Here is a 23535-nt window from a genome sequence, read left to right as displayed (position 1 = left end):
TAGCGTTCGCACCTGGTTTGTTTCCCAAACAATTCCTTTAGGTGCATGATGATGGAATAGGCATCCATTTCCTCATGTTGCCTTTGTAATTCCAGTGTCATCGATGCAAGTATGATGCATCCAGCATGATCATCATCAGCCTTATGCTTCTGGTAAGCATCAATTTCCTCAATGGGAGCATCATCAGCAGGGAGAGGGGGTATCGATGTATCAAGTACATACCCTATTTTATCGAACTTCAAAACAATTTTGAGGTTACGAAACCAGTCGGTGAAGTTTGAACCATTCAATTTGTTATCGGTAAGAATGTTTTGCAGATTGGTTTTAGTCATGATTATAAGAGTGGGTTTAATTAAACATGAGAGTGAGAAAGAGTAAACGTATGTCATTCATTTGCTTAAAGTATATCAATCTAAAATTATAGGCCTTTTAGTTTATTTTAGATTGCTCCCACTATTTTGCCAAATTAATAGCCCTCCATATTAATTCGAAGAATTTCACAAATCCTTTAGTGAGCTAGGATCCTAACTCCTGAGATTTCGCCTTGAGTTTACTCAACAAGCTAGTCTCATTCATTAGGTAGATTCATGTAATCAATCACATCTTTAATGTGATTCCTAGGTTATTGGGTTACTAACCACATTAGTAACTAATATGCTATTCATATTAATCCCAACCGTCTTGCCCATTAGTTTATGACAACATGAGTTTACTCATCCAATTATCATAATCTAATTTAAGTATTACCCCATATTCATGAAAAATGATTTTCGATAATTCAGGTGTTACCGAAAGGACCCCGAGCTTGAGTTTACTCAACAACCCAAAAGCCCTCAGCACTGCCGGCTGAATTATAATATTAGGGAGGGGCAACCGATTTTAATAACTTGTTTATTTACTTAACTTTTTAATGAGGGATTTTATTTTAGGTCTCATAATCTAACTTAGTCTTGATTTGCTTTAGCATACATCAGACACATACATTCACATACATTGGCGTTATGGACATATCATCTAAATTATTTCGTCGAGCCAGAGACGGAATAAAATGGCAAACCTAAGGAAACACTAACTATTACATATTTCTCTTTAGGTCCTCCGTCTTCTCCATGGCGCCTTGAAATTACATATTAATTTCTATACTACTAAATAAAACTTCAATTGAATTGAAGGGAATCAGATTAGAGGAGAAATTACAATAGATAGTAGAAAGGCAGGACTCGCAGGCCCTATTTCAAAAATACCAAAAGACTAAAAAGGGTCCAAATATGTCCATAACTCCAAACATGCACAGACTCAATTAAATAAATTTAATTGGTTGATTACATAACTATCTTGTGTAATATTTATGTTAATCACATTAACTTATCAATTAACTTTCATCCAATTTTACTTCTAATAGTTTCGTATCTTTTATATTAATCTTTAGATTAATATAACTATACAAAACTTTAATTATGCACGTCCCAATTATTTTGATTTTAATTCATTTAACATTTTGATTTACAAATTGGTAAAACAAACTTTTAAACAAATTAGGAACATACGCATAATCTGTTTTAATTAACAATTAATTAAAACTTATTTATCTTTAGAATTAATTAATGAAAACAATTTGTTAATTAATCCTAACTATAAATATTTATGCAATCCTATTGAAAACTTCTAAATTTTCATATATGAAATAACGGATTTAACGATGGCTCTGATACCACTGTTGGAAATTAGGCTAAGGTATAGCAGCGGAAATATAAAAATTTTAACCTATTTTCATTTAACCACAAGATCCGTTAATCGTTATTTCATATAAAGAGAGATAAGGAGAATTACCTCTTGATGATCAATCTACCAATGTTAATGAAGTGCCCACAACTTCAAAAGAGATAGAAACTGTCTACCAATCTGCCCCTATCCGAAATAGACCTTCCAGACCTCCGAACGACAATCCCTTCGGTGGAAACGTGGAAGAATATGTCTAGAAGCTCCTGTCCAAATATAGCGACGATCCGACGGTTCAACCTCCGGGAATCCGCGAAATCGCGAACTGACCTGATGTAGGATTAGTAAAACGAATTTCTCCCTTTTGTTTGTTTTTCTTCTTCGAGTTCCCAAACACGAAATAAAACAGGGGAAGATTAATTTAGAATCAACCGTTGAATAGCAACCAAAGTAGATTGCCTGTAATTAATCAACACACGATCAAGGATAAAAGAAATAGATGACATCAATTGATCGGAAGGAAGCCGTAGAAAATCTCGTCCTCGAACTGGGGGTGTCGAAATTTTCTCTCTCTTACACTATAGGGAATTTCGAAAATCTCTCTAGGGTTTGCACTAGTGGATTTCGAAAATCCTAGGTGGGGTATTTATAATCTCTTGTATCTAATCCCTAGTTAGATAGAATTAGGTTACTGAATTGGAATTCAATTCGGAATAGAATTCCTAATTATTATCTCATTATATATCTAATATATTAAGGATAATAATAATAACCTTATTGGATAATAATAGGAGTATTTTAATTTAATTAAAACTCCTAACTTATTTATCTCTTAATTAATTTAATTCATAATCCTAATCTAATTAGGAATAACAAAATCAAATTAATTATTCATGTATTCTATTACATGAATTTCGACCCCCTTATGTCCATGGGCCTTATTGGGCTCAATTATTAACATCTATCTCTCTTTTAGGTTCCAAGTCTTATATGTGATCCATTAGATTCTTATTGCTTCTAGCCGTATGCAACGTTATTAAATTAATTTTCAAAGAATTATATTTAATCTTTGCATAACGGAATGATGTACAGAGTATGTGATTAGCAAGTTCGTAATCATTTCCCCAGAGCTATAAGAAGACAGGTTGATTCTGTCGTTAACCTTTCCGTATTAGTTACAGTATATTTCGATCCTTTATCAACTACATCCTTGAACTGAATCTTATGACTATGGGTGATGTCAAGTCATATATAGCGAGACGTTCGTTTTACTTGTATAGGCCGAGTCAACTCAAAAAGATAGGTTAAGTGAAATCTGTATTTCTTACTCTTAAGCTATCACCTTGCAAGGATTTAGAGTCGAGTCTTCCACAAGCGATCCATGGATGTATCTCCCATTTATCGGGAGTGATAAATGCTCAATCCAATATATAACGACTCCGCAATTGCTTCCTGTGATACCCAACGTCTACTGTTCACACCCCAGAGTCATCTCTTTTAAGGATCGTGTTACACCAGAGTCAAAGCATCACATTCCGTAATCCAGAATACCAATTAATATTCCTTTGAGTCTGAGGATTAGATATACCTATTAATACCAATGAGATGAACAGGTGACAAGGATGAATCTACCCATCCTGTTATCTCAAATCGGATCCCCAATCCTAATGAACAACGTTTCATCGGATCTATGTAACTATTCAGATATCTGTATATATGAAGCTTGTGAGATCAGCTTTCTGTCGGACAGAAGACATTGTTACATACAAGTCTCAACAGTGATATGTCAATCCCAAACATATCACTTGACTTGGGGTGGTTTTAAGTTTATCAGTTTACTATAAAGTTTTGTCTCACTTCATGCTTGTATGAACACTTTATAATCACTTTAAATAAACTTACGGATTTCCTTTTATTAGACTTTATTTAGTGCTTAAAAGGGATTGCCTTTATACAATTATAAAACATATATCTCATTAAACAAATGATATAAAGAACAATTCATTTACATTAAGTTTGTATCCTAGAACAATTGTCTATAGGACACTAAACCCCAACAAAACCTAAAAAAAAAATTGAGATGCATCAGTACAAGCTTTAACAGAAAATTCATTGGCCTCAACTTGCAAATTTCACTAGCCCACAATTTCCCATACTTAAACAAAACATCAACAAATATCATCAGCAAATCTATCAATGCCAGTACCAAAACACTTTGAAGCACTTAAATTAGTAGATGAATGGAAAATAAAAATAAATTTATATTTATTCATAGGACTAATCCCACCTCCCCTTATGCGGTTCCTAGGAAAACTAATAAGCATTCCTCATCTGGCTCAAGTAGTGCAACTTTGTTCCTCCCAACATATACCAGATTTTATTTCCTGCACTGATCAAGAACAAACTTCTCAACACTCAAATGAGGTTCTCCTTCATAAGCCCCATCAACTTGATGAATATTCTCCATCAATTTCACGCTCGTGTAACTATTTTCAGCCACTTGTGTCCATTGAAAGCCACCATTTATAGCCAATGGAGGCATCAGAACAAGGGGAAACCTCTTATGAATTTGAAGATTATGAATGTATCCCTTTTTCTTTGTTGCACTACTAATATGTTTTGAATCAACATATTAGCGATGCATCAAGGAAAAGGGGATACATTCATAATCGTTGAATTCATAACATGTTTAGTCTTGTTCAAATGCATCCACTGACCATAAATGGTGGCCTACGAGTGCCTGAAATCGGTTACCAGAGCGTGAAATTGACGGAGAAGATTCGTCAAGCTGTTAGGGCTTATGAAAGAGACCCTTCTTTGAGTGTTAAGACGTATGTTCTTGATCAGTGCAGGAAATACAACCTGATATGGGTTGGGAGGAACAAAGTTACACTACTTGACCCAGATGAGATAGAAATGCTTCTTGGTTTTCCTAAGAACAATGGGAGGTGGGATTAGTCGAACTGATAAATATAAACTACTTGGTAACTTATTCACATTTTGTAGTTTAAAAGTTTACAAATACGGTTTATGGGTGTTAGTTAACATAATATTCCTTTAGTTTTCCAATCTAAGTTCAGATGATGTTCCAAATTCATCAAAATTGAAGTTCCATTCATTGAATAGTTAATATCTTTACATATCCATATTGAATCTGTTTTATAAAATCTTGATATCAATTTATGTAAGTTCACATTATTAATCTCATCAATTTAAAAGTTCAAGGATAAAAATATTATTAGTTATAAACTTGTTTAGATTGACATGATTAATTTTCTATGTGTTACAAGATATTTGCATAGTCGAACCATGTACCACTTAAAACAAATTTAAGAACTAATATGTCACTTTAAACAAGTTTAAATGTCAATAAATCACTTTAACCAAGTTCAAGGATCAAATAGACCACTTAAAACAAATTCAAGAGCTAATCTGTCATTTTAAACAAGTTCATATTTCAGAGGCTAATAAATCACTTTAACTAGATTCAAGGGACGAATAAATGAATTAAAACAAATTCAGAGAGCTAATTAATATTTGACCAAGTATGGAGACTTCCTTATGCATTAAGTTTCTATCTGCCTCAATAGATGAGGCTCCTGAACTTGACCAGAATAACAAGTTGACTTCTTAAACTTTAAAGTTGTCTTGTGAGTCTTCTGATTTTGCTTACAATCATATATTGACCTCTAAATTTTCTTAAATTGACATATCGGCCCCCTAAAGTAGTTAGGGTAATATGTTAGCTCACTAAACTTGTTTAAAGTGATACATGTTTTGATGTGATATTGGTTATGAAAAAGAGATAATAACCAAATCAACAAGTTTTCCCGATCTATCTTAAGGAATTAATAGAATCAAATAACAAACATAAATTGGTGATAACAAACCAATCCCAAAGAATTAAAGACAATGAAAGGAGATCTGACCTTACACCTTCGAATAATTAAATTGGAACCTGAGTGTTTGGCGATTCACAAGTACCTTACCAAAATACTTGTTCACGATCAAGATAATATTGCAAGAATGATGACCCGGTCTCTCAAGCTCACAATAAAGAATTCAATCCCGGATTGAAAATAATTCCCAAAGGAAAAGAAGAACTTTTGTTCATAAAAATATTGATTTCTGATTGATGAAAATAATGAAGAATACAAGCCTTTATATAGGCTACAAAATAAACCTAAACCTAAACTAAAAAGGAAGTTGAATCCTAGTGCACCAAGGTAAAAGAAATCCTAATTAGACAAGGAAAAACATTAAATTCGTTTTTGTCCTTTAGAGCCCAATTTCAGCCCACTAATTAACATTATTTGGGCCTTTTAATTAGCTAGAAATAAGCCCAATCAAACCTATAAGGTTATAGCATTAATTTTAATGAGTCCCAATGGGTTTTGCACATGCCAAACACATGCAAGTCCAAAGCTTCTCTTAAAATATGATCAACCTTTTTACATATCACTATTATGGGCTTGGGCTTGGATACAACACAAAAACACACCATCTTTAATGACTTCGCTAGAATTCATTCCTTGTTTAAAGAAGCTCAAGATGAGTCCATTAAGCATTTGTTGGTCTTTCTTTGCACGATTCTTCGTCATAGGTCCAATTGACAGCTCCAATGGATCCCTCATGCTTCTACTAGGCTCCTTAACTCCAAGCTCCTTTGTTCCATGCTCTTGTGCTTTTGATATCACATCATGTTTTAACTTACGAAGCCTCTTCTTGTTGTCCAGTTGCCTATCGACTTTTTTGACAAGTTGATGTGCTTATATTTTAATCAAGCTCATGAAGATAACAGATTATAATAATCAAGTTTAGGAGGCAAACTAGTCACTTAAGAAAGTTTAAAGATATAGATTGATCTAGTGGAATTAGACGCTTCCGCTCAACCAATATTGAAAAGGGTATGTAACCCCCTCACTAGGATCACATGATATCTCACACAATATCAGTTATAGACATACTTTCAATTCTCAATTATATAAACTTCAATCTCATATAAACTTTACATATTATACATAAGAGAAAGCATTTACAATTTACAATACACGTTTAAGTCATTATCCTACATAGAGGATTTACAAAACAAAAGTACATCACAAGACTCCAAAATGCTTAGATGAGAATGGACTGACACTGCCGGTGCGACTTTAAGCAAGAAGAACTCCACCTAACTTGTAAAATTTGTTGGCAAGGGGTGAGCTTCCTACTCAATAAACATATTACGCATATATGTATATACAAAAGTAATGTAAAGAGCACAAATCAAAATATATCATCAGTACCAGGTTAGAATTTTCAATAGAAAGATATATTCACTTGTTTCACTTAGTATAATAATACTTATTTTAGAAAGGCCTTGCTATACTTAGACAATATATATATAATGGTCATTGGGCCCAATCTATATCCCGGCTCACTAAATTCGGAATACAATCATCTGCGCTACGGAGGAGTTACACTCAACTCGCGTACTCATATATCTCAACACATGTGCTTCTGGCTCACAATATTCAGATAGCACTCTTAACTTGGACCATTTCATATATCCATGCAAGCTCATATTCATTAAAGAATATCGTCCCTGAAATTCACTTACCAGAAACTTCAAATAGGTAAGGATATTGTGTCCTCATATTTTCTTCTACCTCCCAAGTTGCCTCATCAAGTGTTTGATTATGAGTCCATCTCACCTTAACCATCGAAATTTCACGGTTTCTGAGTCGTTTCATTTATCGTCCCAAAATATCTAAAGGCTGCTCACTTGGGTCTGATCTATATCTTCTTAATACTGACACGTGAAATACATCATGTATTAAAGACAATTTTGGTGGTAAAGCTAACCTATAAGCCAATGGTCCAACTCTTTCAATGATCTCATAAGGCCCGATGTATCTTGGATTCAACTTCCCTCTTCTGCCAAAACGAACTATTCCTTTCCATGGGGATATTTTTAAAAATACTTTATCTCCAACTTTATATTCCATCTCCCTTCAGTGCTGATCCACATAAGCTTTCTAACGTTCCTGTGCAGCTTTTAAATACTTCTTTATGACATTGATCTTCTCAACCGTTTCCTGGACTAACTCAGGTCCTTCTAATTGCCTCATTCCTTCAACATCCCAACATATAGGGCTTCTACACGGTCTTCCATATAATGCCTCATAAAGTGCCATGCCTATACTCGAATGATAACCATTATTATAAGCAAACTCCATAAGAGGTAAATGTATATCCCACTCACCTTGGAAATTAAGAACACAAGCTCTCATCATATCCTCCAAGGTCTGAATAGTTCTTTCTGATTGTCCATCTGTCTGTGGATGAAAAGCTGTACTGAAATGCAATTTTGTTCCCAAGGAGTGCTGTAAACTGCCCCAAAATCTAGATGTAAATCTAGGATCACGATCTGAAACAATAGATATAGGTACTCCATGCAATCTCACAATTCCAAACTCAATTAACCCATCGTTACATCTTAACGACACACTAATCGCCTCCTAATCGCACGGTAATCACATTATGAATACGAAACTTCTAATGACAATGAGATGAATCTAAAATGTATGTATTCAATCATGAAAACATATATGAATGTGGGAAGACTCATATGTTAGGGTTTTGGGGATGTTACAGGGTAGCTGGCTGCAAACAATAAATTTAAGTAAGTTCAAAAACTAAATAAAACATTTTTAAAGTGTAGCCGCAGTTAGACTTTTTTTTTCTAAAAAATGCAGAGAACTAAAGATCTATTAAGGCTTTTTCTTTTTTCCTCCTCTTTGAGCTTAATTATTTGGTGTAGGATTTGAGATGGGAGTTGCGTTTAGATTGGGTCACTTATTTAAATGGGATATAAAAGATGCTTGAAACCAGGTTAGGATGCAACACAAGTTATGAGAATAAACTCGAGGTGAATGATGAGGCTACCTCTGGGAGATCATGAAGCCACCAAGGATACAGAACAATAAGAGGACAAGAAATCCAAATGTACATAGCGAGCTGACTGATGTATTGCAAAGAATGAAAAGTACTGTTTGAAAAACCTGAAAAAAAAAATTGAGATGCATCAGTACAAGTTTTAACAGAAAATTCATTGGCCTCAACTTGCAAATTTCACTAGCCCACAATTTCTCATACTTAAACAAAACATCAACAAATATCATCAGCAAATCTATCAATTCCAGAACCAAAACACTTTGAAGCACTTAAATTAGTAGATGAATGGGAAATAAAAATAAATTTATATCTATTCATAGAACTAATCCCACCTACCCTTATGCCGTTCCTAGGAAAACTAATAAGCATTCCTCATCTGCCTCAAGTAGTGCAACTTTGTTCCTCCCAACATATACCAGAGTTTATTTCCTGCACTGATCAAGAACAAACTTCTCGACACTCAAAGGATGTTCTCCTTCATAAGCCCCAACAACTTGATGAATCTTCTCCATCAATTTCGCGCTCGTGTAACTATTTTCAGGCACTTGTGTCCCATGAAAGCCACCATTTATAGTCAATGGAGGCATCCGAACAAGGGGAAACCTCTTATGAATTTGAAGATTATGAATGTATCGCTTTTTCTTTGTTGCAGCACTAATATGGTTTGAATCAACATATTAGTGATGCATCAAGGAAAAGGGGATACATTCATAATCGTCGAATTTATAACATGTTTCAAATGCCTCCACTGACCATAAATGGTGGCCTACGAGTGCCTGAAATCGGTTACCAGAGCGTAAAATTGACGGAGAAGATTCGTCAAGCTGTTGGGGCTTATGAAAGAGACCCTTCTTTGAGTGTTAAGACGTATATTCTTGATCAGTGCAGGAAATACAACCTCATATAGGTTGGGAGGATTAGTTATAAACTTGTTTAGATTGACATGATTAATTTTCTATGTGTTACAAGATATTTGCATAGTCGAACCACGTACCACTTAAAACAAATTTAAGAACTAATATGTCACTTTGAACAAGTTCAAATGACAATAAATCACTTTAACCAGGTTCAATGATCAAATAGACCACTTAAAACAAATTCAGGAGCTAATATGTCATTTCAAACAAGTTCATACTTTAGAGGCTAATAAATCACTTTAACTAGATTCAAGGGACGAATAAATGAATTAAAACAAATTCAGAGAGCTAATTAATATTTGACCAAGTATGGAGACTTCCTTATGCATTAAGTTTCTATCTGCCTCAATAGATGAGGCCCCTCAACTTGACCAGAAAAACAAGTTGACTTCTTAAACTTTAAAGTTGTCTCGTGAGTCTTCTGAGTTTGCTTACAATCATATATTGACCTCTAAATTTTCTTAAATTGACATATCGGCCCCCTAAAGTAGTTAGGGTAATATGTTGGCTCACTGAACTTGTTTAAAGTGATACATGTTTTAACTTGACGAAGCCTCTTCTTGTTGTCCAGTTGCCTATCGACTTTTTTGACAAGTTGATGTGCTTATATTTTAAGCAAGCTCATGAAGATAACAGATTATAATAATCAAGTTTAGGAGGCAAACTACTCACTTAAGAAAGTTTAAAGATATAGATTGATCTAGTGGAATTAGACGCTTCCGCTCAACCAATATTGGAAAGGGTAGCTGGCTGCAAACAATAAATTTAAGTAAGTTCAAAAACTAAATAAAACATTTTTAAAGTGTAGCCGCAGTTAGACTTTTTTTTTTAAAATGTAGAGAACTAAAGATCTATTAAGGCTTTTTATTTTTCCCCCCTCTTTGAGCTTAATTATTTGGTGTAGGATTTGAGAAGAGAATTGGGTTTAGATTGGGTCACTTATTTAAATGGGATATAAAAGATGCTTGAAACCAGGTTAGGCAATGCAGCACAAGTTCTCAGAATAAACTGGACGTGAAACAAATGGTTTTAAAAATCTGACCGGCTATCTAGAGATTCCTTCATCATCACCTCCATTATATTGTTTTCCGTGGAAAATGTGCTCTAGAACTCATGGTTTTAAAAACCCGATCGGCTATCAAACCGATGGAACAAATGATTTAAGGGTCAATGGGTTCAACCGGTTTATTCAAACTGGTTGAACCGGACGACGTAATAAATATTATATATATATATATTAATGAATATATAATTAAAAAAATCAATTTGACATAACAAAATTATATTTCTAAATATTACTTTAATTCAACATAATTATCTGAGATTCAATTTTAAAGAATGAACTAAAATTGGGTTTGTATAAAAAAAAATATTCATTTCGCTGGATTTGCATGGCTTATTTATATGCCACATTCTCATTTCTTAGCTTTCACTATTTTTGATGTGGGACATAAAAATAGTGTGCAAGTGAAACCATCGAGCAACGACTGCCCCTCATATCCCTGAAACTAGAGATACCATATTTATCCCTCTTGGGAATAAGTCTTTCGGTACGGATAAATGGTACGTAATTGTATCAATCTGAAATAAGTTTTAAATTTTAAAACCATATGGTAGATTGCAGAACAAGAGGAATATTAGGGTAAATGACACCCATAGACTGCATTTGTAAACTTTTAAACTATAAACATGTCTTTGCAAATGCGTAGATCTTACCGCGAATAAGTTACCAAACGATTTATATCTATCTGTTCGACCAACCCCACCTCCCCTAGTGTGGTTACTATGAAAACTAATAAGCATTTTTTATCTCATCTCGCTAAAGTAGTGCAACTTTGTTCCTCCCAACCTACCAGATTGTATTTCCTACACTGATCAAGAACAAACTTCTTGACACTCAAAGGAGGTTCTCCTTCAGAATCCCTAACAACTTGATGAATCTTCTCTGTCAATTTCACGCTCTTGTAACTGTTTTCAGACACTTGTGTCCCATGAAAGCCACCATTTATATTCACTAGAGGCATTGGAACAAGGGGAAACTTGTTATGAATTTGAAGATTGTGAAAATGTATGCCTTTTTCTATGTTGCATCACTAATATGTTTTTAATCAAAAAATTATGGCTTCACTTCATATAAGAAACTTACATTGTTTGTCAAACTCCTTTAAGAGCAAGTGCCACATTCTCATCATAAAAATACGGCGGCCAGATTGCCACTTCTGAAAGTGTTCTACAGTTCACGACAGCTGAATCAGTTGGTAGTCCGAATTCAATCATCGGTGGGAGCCTTTCATCTCATCATCTCTATGTACTAGCTTCAGCTTCTTCTTCTCCTTAGAGTGCTTGATCATTGTTGAATTTGACAGTCAAAGATCAAACACTCTAAGCAGAAGAAGAAACTGAAGCTAGTACATATAGAAATGATGAAATGGTATGACTACCATTTCTAATGATCGCATTTGGCCTACCCACTGATTCAGCTATCATAACTCTTAGAACACTTTCAAAAGTGGAAATCGGGTCACCATATATTTATTATGAGAATGTGGCACTTGCTCTTAAAAGAGTTTGATAAACAATGTCAGGTTTCTTATATGAAGTGAGATCATAATTTGTTCATTCAAAACATATTAGTGATTTATCAAGGAAAAAAAAGGATACGTTCACAATCTTCCAATTCATAGCATGTTTTCTCTTGTTCAAATGCATCCACTGACCATAAATGGTGGCCTTTATGGGACACGAGTGCCTAAAAATGGTTACTGGAGCGTGAAATTGACGGAGAAAATTCGTCAAGTTGTTAGGGCTTATGAAGGAGAACCTCCTTTGAGTGCTAAGACGTTTGTTCTTGACCAGTGCAAGAAATACAATCTGGTATGGGTTGGGAGGAACAAAGTTGCACTACTTGACCCAGATGAGTTACAAATGCTTTTTGGTTTTCCTAAGAACAATGGGAGGTGGGATTACTCAAACTGATAAATATAAATCACTTGGTAACTCATTCTCGGTAAGATTATGCATTTGCAAAGACATTTTTATAGTTTAAAAGTTTATAAATACGGTTTATGGGTGTTAGTTACCCTAATATTCCTCTTGTTCTTTAATTAACATATGGTTTTTAAATTGAAAAATTGTTTCCGATTGATACAGTTGCGTACCATTTATATGTACTGAAAGACTTGTTCCCAAGAGGCATAAATATGTTGTCTCTATTCTCAGGGATACGAGAGGGAGAAGTTTCTCTTCATCGGCTAGATATTAGACTAAAGAATGTAGTGTCAATTGAGAAGTCAAATGTCAATAGAAACATGGTGAGGTGTTGGTGGGAGCAAACCAACCAGACCAGGAATTTGATAGACTTAGAAGATGTCCAAGATCTAAAGGAAGATAAAATTAGTGCAACCAATTCAATCATTTTGAGGATTCGATCTGATAGTAGATGGAAGTACATGTAACAATCTTGCTGGTAGCAATCGATTTCATCATGATAGTTTAGAGGGTAAAGAATCATATCCTTTTCTTAGCCTATAGGTAATACTTCGTAAAGCGATATTATTCTAACTCCTTGGCACTCCGTTTATTTGGTTTAGTCCATAGGTATGAGTGTTGACACACTCAGCCACCCGGAAGGGTCTTTCCCATTTTCTTTCCATATTTCCTAAATATGATATATTTTTTTTTGAAAAAAATGAATTATTTTATAATTAGAAAATAATTAATTTAATTTAAGAGAGGAGATAATTAGGAAAGAAATAGGATTCATCTTTAAAAAAATAATATTTTACTAAGTTAAACCTCTAAATAGTACTAATTTAAAAAAATCAATTTAATTGTTTTATTCTTTTTATAAGGATGATTTAGAATAAACGAAACAATTCAAGATAACTTTCATCTCATGGTTGTTTGGGTATCGATAGTTATAAAAAAAAATATTTTTTATTCGTTTTAATCTCTAATGTAATAAACTTTATTTTTATTCGATGCTACCCTAATCTAATAACTTTATCTTTTTTCACTTTTAATCCAAATCTGATAATTTACTTTTCTAATTCATTTTAATCTTTAACAAAATAATATTATTTTTATTCATTTTGATCCTTAATTAATAAATTAGCTTTTGTTGTAAATGTGTGTATCTCATTACTAATGGGTGTAGCATATATACAGATATAATAGGGGTATAATGGTCATCCATTACATTATTTATAACACTCCCCATTGGATGTCCATTATACAAAAATAAGTAAATGCGCTTGGGGATGCTGCCTCATTAAAAACCTTACCAGGAAAACCCAGTGGGAAAAAACCATGGTCAAGGAAAAGAGTGCAGCACGCATTTACTCCCCCTCATGAATACATAGCTAAAAATCTTTACAACGACGCAATCCAATGCGATAAACTAACTTCTTGAAAGTAGCAGTTGGAAGCGCCTTGGTGAATAAATCCGCCAAATTGTCACTTGAACGAATCTGTTGAACTTTCACATTACCATTCTTTTGTAGATCATGGGTGAAGAAAAATTTTGGTAAGATATGCTTCGTTCTATCTCCTTTAATGTATCCTTCCTACAGTTGTGCAATACATGCAGCATTATCTTCATACAAAACTGTTGGAGCTTCTTTTCCGGTAGATAGACCACAATCTTCTCGAATATGTTGAGTTACAGACCGTAACCATACACATTCACGACTAGCTTCATGAATAGCTAAAATTTCTGAATGATTAGAAGAAGTAGCTGCTATGGTTTGCTTCATAGAACGCCAAGAAATTGCAGTATCACCACATGTAAACACATATCCCGTTTGTGATCGAGCAGTATGAGGATCAGACAAATATCCTGCATCAGCAAAACCAATCAAGTCCTCTTTGGACTGGTTAGAAAAGAATAAGCCCATATCTTTCGTACCTTGAAGGTAACGGAATACATGTTTAATCCCATTCCAATGCCTTCGGGTTGGACATGAGCTAAACCTTGCTAACAAATTCACAGAAAATGATATGTCGGGTCTTGTATGACTAGCAAGGTACATCAATGCCCCAATTGCACTTAAGTATGGTACTTCTGGACCAAGAACTTCTTCATTGCTTTCCCGAGGACGGAATGGGTCCTTATCCACATCAAGTGATCTTACAATCATTGGGCTACTCAACGGGTGTGCTTGATCAAAATAGAATCTCTGAAGCACCTTTTCTGTGTATGTTGTTTGATGCAGAAGTATTCCATCTTTCAGATGTTCAATTTGCAGTCCCAAGCAAAATTTTGTCTTTCCAAATCTTTCATCTCAAATTCTTTTTTCAAATATTCCACTGTATGTGAAATCTCTTCAGGAGTTCCGATGATATTTAAATCATCAACATACACTGCAATTATGACAAATCCAGACCCAAATCTCTTAATAAAAATGCACGGACTGATAGGGTCATTCTTATAATCTTCTCTTATCAAATATTCACTAAGACGATTATACCACATACGCCCTGATTGTTTCAATCAATAAAGAGATCTATTTAACTTTATGCAGTAATGTTCTCGAGAACTAGATCTTGCTACTTCTGGCAGTTTAAATCCTTCCGGGACTTTCATATAAATTTCATTATCCAATGGACCATATAAGTAGGCTGTGACTACGTCCATTAGACGTAAATCAAGTCCTTTCATTGCCAGACTCATGAGAAACCTAAAAGTAGTTGCATCCACCACAGGAGAATATGTTTCTTCATAATCAATTCCAGGTCTTTGTGAGAATCCTTGTGCAACTAAGCGTGCTTTATATCTCACAATTTCACCATTTTCATTCTTTTTTCTCACAAAGACCCATTTATGTCCCACTGGTTTTACACCTTTAGGTGTACGGACTACAGGTCCAAATACTTCTCTCTTTGCAAGAGATTTCAATTCTGTCTCAATTGCTTCTTTCCATTTTGGCCAATCATTACTTTGTGTACACTCCTCAATGGATTTTGGTTCATGATCCTCATTTTTATCCATAACATCAACTGCTACATTGCATGCAAAAATTTCATCGACGTCGATTTTATTTCGATTCCATTTTATTCCAGACATGACATAATTAATAGAGATCTCTTCATTCTCAGGTACATGAATTTCTTTCTTTGTCATGTTTATAGTCTCTTCAGGAGATCCTTAATTGTTCTTTGGTTCCTTGGAAAGGCCATTGTCAATTTCTGCTCCTTTTCTTTTTCGAGGATTCTTATCTTTGGAACCGATAGGTCTACCACGCTTCATGCGTGTGTGAGACTCATTAGCAGTTGGATGTTGTCCTTCAGGGACTTCAATTATATTTGGAGCATTTACAGCTGGAATATGTGATTTGGTCACTCTCTTTGGGTCAGAAAATGCGTCTGGAAATTGATTCGCTAAGTTTTGTAAATGAAATATCTTTTGAACTTCTATTTCACATGCTTTAGTACAAGGATCAAAATGAGACAGAGATAATTCATTCCAACTAATTTCTTTTCCAACTGTTTCTTTTCTCCCCCTAATGTTGGAAAAACTGACTCATTAAAATGACAGTTAGCAAATCGAGCCTTAAATAGATTTCCAGTAGCTGGCTCTAGATACTTAATGATTGATGGGGATTCAAATCCAACATATATTCCCATCCTCCTTTGAGGGCCCATCTTAGTGCGTTGTGGTGGAGCAATTGGAACATATACCGCACATCCAAAAACTTTCAAATGAGAAATATTTGGTTCCTGACCAAGAACCAATTGTGATGGGGAGAATTGTTGATTACTCGTTGGCCTGGTGCGAATTAATGCTGCTGCATGTAATATAGCATGTCCCCAAGCTGATATTGGAAGTTTGGACTTCATAAGTAATGGTCTAGCAATCAACTGCAAACATTTAATTAACGATTCAGCTAGACCATTTTGTGTATGAACATGAGCTATAGGATGTTCAACATTTATCCCAATGGACATACAATAATCATTAAAAGCTTGTGAAGTGAATTCACCAGCATTATCGAGGCGAATTGCCTTCAAAGGAAAATCTGGAAAATGTGCTCTTAATCTAATTAATTGAGCAAGTAATCTCGCAAACGCCAGGTTGCGAGTTGATAATAGGGAGACGTGTGACCATCTAGTTGAGGCATCGATTAAAACCATAAAATATCTAAATCCACACGGTGGGTGAATTGGCCCACAAATATCTCCTTGTAAGCGTTCCAGAAAATTGATTGATTCATGTATAACTTTGGCTGGTGATGGCCTAATTATTAATTTTCCTTGTGAGCAAGCAGCGCATGTAAAATCATTAGGAAGAATCTGCTGGTTCTTCAATGAATGTCCACATGAATATTTGATTATTTTTCGCATCATTATTGAACCCGGATGGCCTAATCGGTCATGCCAAACAGTAACATTATCAGTAAACTTCTGGTTTACTATAGCATATGATTCAATTGTAGTACAATCCAGTGGAGAATGCAGGTAATTTCTCAACAACATGTTTAGTGCCTTGGGTAATACTCGTGATTTGAAGGTATTCTACATTTCCTTCACTTATTGTCTCAATATGATATCCATTCTGACGGATATCTTTAAAACTCAATAAATTTCTTTGAGACTTGGGAGAGTATAATGCATCCATAATGTCAAATTTCGTTCCCACAGATAATAATATATTTGCTCTTCCGGAGCCTTCAATAATCTTTGAACTACCCGATATAGTATTAACACAAGTTTCTTTCATTGTCAAATGAGAGAAATATTTCCTACTTCTCAGTATGGTATGAGTAGTTGCACTGTCTGCTAGACATAATTCTTCACTAACCATGTTCTTCAAAATAAATAAATTAAAGTCACATAAATAACTTTAACAACTCAAGTTCAATAATATCTCATGCATATAAAATTCAAAATAAAATCCATAAAATCATAAACTCATAGTTTAACACAAATCCATAAAAACATAATAATAAAGAAATCCTAGTAACATGAAGAAATCAAAATTAAATTTTTTTTTTTAGCACAGAATTGGAGATGCTTTGATCCAATTCCACCAAATATGTGTAATCTGAACCGATGGTAATGTGATAAATTGTTTCGCCCTCCATGGGCAATGTAATACAGCTATTTCCATATATGAGGAAAAGATGAAACATCAAAATGATGTAAGACCAGATGAGATTACTTTTGTTGGCTTGTACTCATGGTGGACTTATTGAAAAAGGGCGTCACTATTTGGTGGACTTGTTGAACCTGATGAAGTAGTTTGGGGTTCTTTGCTTAATGGCTGTAAAGTATATGGTAATGAAATTGACCCAAAAAAAATGGAGGTTATGGAATAATGTTAGCAAATTTATACGGTGGGTTAGGGAAGTGGGATGAGGTTCGTGTGGTAAGAAAGAAGTTGAAAGAGCAAAATGCTTACAAAATACCAGGTTGTAGTTGGATAGAGGTTGATAATGAAATTTATCAGTTCTACTCTGTTGACAAAACACATCCTAAATGGGAGGAGATATACAAGATATTACAAACTGTCAGACTTTAGCACTGCGAAACTAAGGAGTTTTCAAGATTTTGATCGGAGGAGCTCAAGCTTGGGATCCTCCTGTTGATCCTCCTCTCCTGCAATGCTTACAATCCTAGGACCCTTAATTTTATCAGGAGAGAACTTGGAGATAGACAAATTGAGCACACCATTTTCAAGCTTAGCTTTCACAGAATCCAAATCGTTAATCATCGTCCTTAACTAATCATTTCCAGACAGAGATAAAACCAAATCAGGCATACGGAAAGTAATATCAGCAAGAACTAATTGGCTCGGGTAGTATGAACAAGCAAAGGGGTTCGTTTTTCAAATCATTGTAGATAATTATGCAAATAGTGAGAAGTTAAGTTTCAAACTCGAATGCTCTTGCACTTGAAATCGTTTTGCTCTGGTGTTTCTGAGACAGAGGTAAGCATAATATACAACGAATCCTATCAATTCGATATCAAGCCTAATGCTCACACTTATTCAACCCATAATATACAACAAATCAGATCACAATCGCAAAATTAAGAGAAAGAAGAAGATAAGATCATCGCAAAACAGAAAGAAAATGGATACCAAATTGACAGAGACGACGATGAAGAAAACACAGACTCGCAGCTGGAGCGTACCTGAACCGATGGCGCAACAAATTGAATAAAAACGATAGTGGCTAGGATCGTCTACGATTGATGGGAGGCCTGCTCAGACGGCTAGGGTTTCGTGCTGATAACGTGTTGTAAATGTGTGTATCTCATTACTAATGGATGTAGCATATATACAGATATAATAGGGGTATAATGGTCATCCATTACATTATTTATAACAGCTTTCCTTTTTATTCATTTTAACTTTTTATTTAATAATTTTTATTTTATTCATTTTAGTCCCTAATTTGGAACTTTCATTTTATTCATTTTAGTTCCTAATTTGGAACTTCATTTTGTTCATTTTTAATGCAGCTAATCTAACCAAACAGATGCAGCTTTCAAGCAAAATGAACAATTACAGTCAGCACTCAAATTACCATGTGAGGTATCAGATGCTTGCTTAGCTTCGTCATCAACCGATAAGCTCTTCTCATCCCCAATTTTAGTTTTACCAGATTGTAAATTCTCATCTACAAATTCCGATTGAGATCCTAAATCTTCTAAAATAGGAAAGTGATGAAATGTCCTTTTCACAAGTCCATTAGTGATGAAATTGTCCCCACCTTATGGTGAAGATCCTATAATACAAGCAGCAAATTAGTCAATCTCAACAGATTGGAAACCATAAACCTAGAAAGAAACAACTTAAAGAGAAACAACTTATCAGTAATCAAGCGATGGAAGCATATATATATATAGGACATTTTGACCGAATCCCAAATTTTTAGGAGGCATGAACCATGTGTACAAGTTTTCAAATTAATTTGAGCAAAGGGAGTTGTTTATTGGCAAGTTTTGTGTTAATTTTTAGCCACACAGAAGTTTTTTCTTGCATCTATAACACATAAAAACATGTCTACAAATATAAGTATTTTTATGCAGATGTTGCGATGATGTTCCATCCAATGCTGATACTTGGGATGGGTCATTGTAATGCACTAATTAACTTTTTCACCTGTTTTAATTAAATTAATTAAGATTTTTTTGAAACTATTTAAAATATTATTATTTATAATGCTAAGATAGATTAAGAATATGACAGAAAATAAAAGGGGAGAATAGATATTTTGATGTCAAGATGTAAAATAGGTGTTTATGTGATTTTCATGTTTGAAAACATGCACTTAGAAATGGTTAATAAAAATATTAAGTACTGGGAGTTTGGAATTAGGATGTAAAGGTTTTCTTACCTGAAAATTCTTTTGGTAAGCACTGCGAATCTTCGGAGACTGATGAAGAAAAAGAATGCATTAGAGGAAAACATCCCTAAATGTGTTTATATAGTCACTCAACCAATATGGTTTGACTATTCTTCAGAAAATAATGTTATTTTAACAATTACATGTAGTCAAAGATTGCATATTTATATTAATTGAAAGAATTTAAATATAAGTAGAAATACATTGATCAGGAAATAATTAATTATTTTAAAAAGGAAATAAATAATTTAATTGGAGAGAAGAGAGGAGAGAACATTAAAAAGGAGATTTGTATTTTTCTTAAATGTGCTGTTTTAATTAAAAAATAATTAATTTAATTTAAGAGAGAGCAGAGAAAATTAGCAAAGAAATATGATATATTTTTTTTTGAAAAAAAATTAATTATTTTTTAATTAGAAAACAATTAATTTAATTTAAGAGAGGCGATAATTAGAAAAGAAATAGGATTTGTTTTTACTAGGTTAAACATATAAATAGTACTAATTTAAAAAATCGATTTAATTGTTTTATTTTTTTCATAACGATGATTTAGAATAAACGAAACAATTCAAGATAACTTTTATCTCATGGTCGTTTGGGTACCGATAGTTAAAAAAACTTTATTTTATATCTGTTTTAATCTCTAATGTAATAAAGTTTATTTTTATTCGTTGTTACCCCTACTCTAATAACTTTATCCTTCTTCACTTCTAATCCAAATCTAATAATTTACTTTTCTAATTCATTTTAATTTCTAACATAATAATATTATTTTTATTCACTTTGATCCTTAATTAATAAGTTAGCTTTCCTTTTTATTCATTTTTGCTTTTAATTTAATACTTTTTATTTTATTCATTTTAGTCCTTAATTTGGAACTTTCATTTTTTTCATTTTAGTCCCTATTCTCGGACTTTATATTTTATTCACTTTAATCCTTAATATGATGTTTTTCTCTTTCTTTCAATTTCTTATCCAAATAAACTTTTCTTCGAGAGAGAAAACGCGGCTGGAGAACAGGGTGAGGGAGCGTTCGAGTGAGAGGGGTCCGGCAGGGGGTGGGGGGGTGCGGCAGAAAGCGGGGAGGCAGGATCGGGAGGTGGGGAAGGCGGGGGAGTCGGATCCATGGTCGGATGGAGATGGGGAGGAAGGCCGGGGGAGATCGATGGTTCGGGGGGATGGGGTGAGCGGATCTCGTCCGGATTTGGGTGTTATTAAGGCGGTGAGCCTGGGGGGAATAGCGGCAGTGTAGGGAGAGGGTGATGCCAATTGCGGCATCCAGGGAGGGTTAGGGGTGCGTGATGGATCGGACAAGGCAATGGCGCCGGGGGTTCTGGGGGGCGCGGCTGGGGCAGAGCTAGCGGTAGGTGTCGGGCGGTGCCAGGCAAAAGGGGGGAACCGCTCGGCTCTATGGATCGGAAGAGCGGGGCTATTGCCCAAGCAGGTGGCGGGGATTCTGTGGGCGTCGGCCTGGCAATTACGGGCAGTGGTGCCTCGGTCAAGGGAAATGAGGATATTAGGGTTAGCCAAAATTTTGGAGGCGCGGCTGCCTCGGGGAACCCGGATATTAAAATTGTTTCTCCTAGGCAATTTGGCGACTTGGAATACAAAAGTAAATCTGTAACTGGTATTGGGAGAGGTTCGTGGAAGGATACAGTTATGGGTGTGGTTGAGGAAGAGCCGTGTTTAGAGGAAGTGTTTATGGAGGAAATTTCGGAAGATTTGTATTTTGAGTCAGATGAAAAGGATGAGGATCAGGATGATCCGTCATGTCCAGTAATCAGGCTCTCATCAGCTGATAAGCGTGCACTTAGGGATAAGTGGAGAATTTCACTAATTGTAATGGTGCTAGGGAAAAGAATAAGCTTTAACTACTTCGCTCAGAGGATCCAAGCCCAGTGGGCAAGGAAAGGGAAAGTCAGTATTACTGACTTGGAAAATGACTACTATGTCATTAAATTTACTCGAGTTGAGGATTACAAAGCCGTGATCAATGGGGGTCCATACATTATTTCAAATCATGTGTTGGCCTTAAGGCCTTGGGTCCCTAATTTTAATCCTCATGATTCCTCAGTAAACAGAATTTTGACATAGGTGAGGTTCCCGGGCCTACCTATCGAGTATTATAGTGAAAGTTTTCTTAAGAAGATAGGCGGGTTTGTTGGGAAGGTTCACCATGTGGACAAAACTACCATAGGGGCTATTAGAGGCAAATTTGCAAGGGTTTGTATTGATATAGATCTTGCAAAACCTCTGTTGTCAAAATTCTGTGTTCATAACAAGGTGTATTTTATTGAGTATGAAGGTTTACATAATATCTGTTTTGATTGTGGTATGTATGGTCATACTCAGGAGGGATGCCCTAAGAGGGAAAGGGTGATAGAGGAGGTAGTTGAGGGTGTTATCGGAAAAGCTGAAGGGATCCAAGGTGATGGAGGGAAGTTTGGGCCTTGGATGGTGGCTAAAAGGTCTGCTAGACGAAGGACACATCCCTCAGTTGTTCAAAATCGTCCCCCTGACCTTAACACTAACATAAAGTATATCCTGCCAGATCCTACTGTCATTCCCATTGTCAAGGAGAAGCCTAACCTTAAACTTAGGGGGGATCCTGAGGCTGCTTCAGGTATCATTTTAGGATCCAGATTTGGGGCCCTAACTATTGAGGAAGTCCAAGATTCTGACCAGGTTGATGAGCATATTGAGCAAAGCATGCCAGGATTAGAATCTGCTGAACCATCAAGTATGGTGGTGGAAAATGTTAATCCCCTGTTTGTCTCCAAAAGTGACTCCCAGGTGGGGACCCAGGCTTTGGCATCTCAAGGGAAGAAGAAGATTAATGAGGTTAGTATTCCTAATCAGTATGGTGATCCTGGTATTGGGAAGACTATGGGGGTGAATAAAACTAGTATGAAAAAGCTAAAGGGGAAGCAAAAAAGTGTCCATAACACTATGGCTTTACCTGATAAGAGAGGACCTGCGGGTACCTCGGAGAGGCTCTCAGGAGCCCCTAATAAGTACCTGGCTTAGGTTTGTGGGTGCGGTCAGTTGTCCTCCTTTCTATGGATTTGTTGCTTTGGAATGTTAGAGGTGCGGCTAGCAAGGCTACCCGTATCCATGTTAATGATTTAATTAAACAATTTAATCCTTCTTGTTTTGCTTTATTGGAAACCAAGATTAGTGGAGATAAAGTAGATGAGGTGGTTAAAAAATTTAGAAACTGGAACTGTGTTAGATCGGAGGCTACTGGCCGGGCTGGTGGGATTTGGCTTTTCTGGAAGCCAGATCGCGTTCATTTCGATATTATTAGTATGGATAAACAGTTTATTCATAGTAAAGTGAGTGTTTCTGGTAATAACCCCTTTTTCATTACCCTGGTGTATGCTGATCCGGTCCTGACCAATCGGAAACGGCTTTGGGAGGTTCTTCATTCGATGAGTGTTAACATATCTGAATCTTGGTTTGTGGCTGGTGACTTTAATGATATTGGCCTTATGAGTGATCAGAGAGGGGGATTGCATCACTATGTTAACCGTTGCCTCAATCACAAGAATAGCATGGATTTATGTGGGCTTTCTGATTTGGAGGCCTCTAGTCATAAGTTCACTTGGAAG

At 35.3% G+C, this 23535-nt stretch overlaps 1 pseudogene; it reads left to right on the top strand.

Annotated features, from left to right (window-relative positions):
• The first annotated feature begins 4404 nt into the window (after positions 1-4404).
• Positions 4405-20101, top strand: LOC136208225 (DNA (cytosine-5)-methyltransferase DRM1-like; annotated as a pseudogene).
• Positions 20102-23535: the final 3434 nt, after the last annotated feature.

The sequence above is a fragment of the Euphorbia lathyris genome, chromosome 10, assembly GCF_963576675.1.
Source record: "Euphorbia lathyris chromosome 10, ddEupLath1.1, whole genome shotgun sequence".
NCBI classification, from domain to species: Eukaryota; Viridiplantae; Streptophyta; class Magnoliopsida; order Malpighiales; family Euphorbiaceae; genus Euphorbia; species Euphorbia lathyris.
The sequence above is the reverse complement of the archived record's forward strand: the minus strand, read 5'-3'. Positions and strand labels throughout refer to the sequence as shown.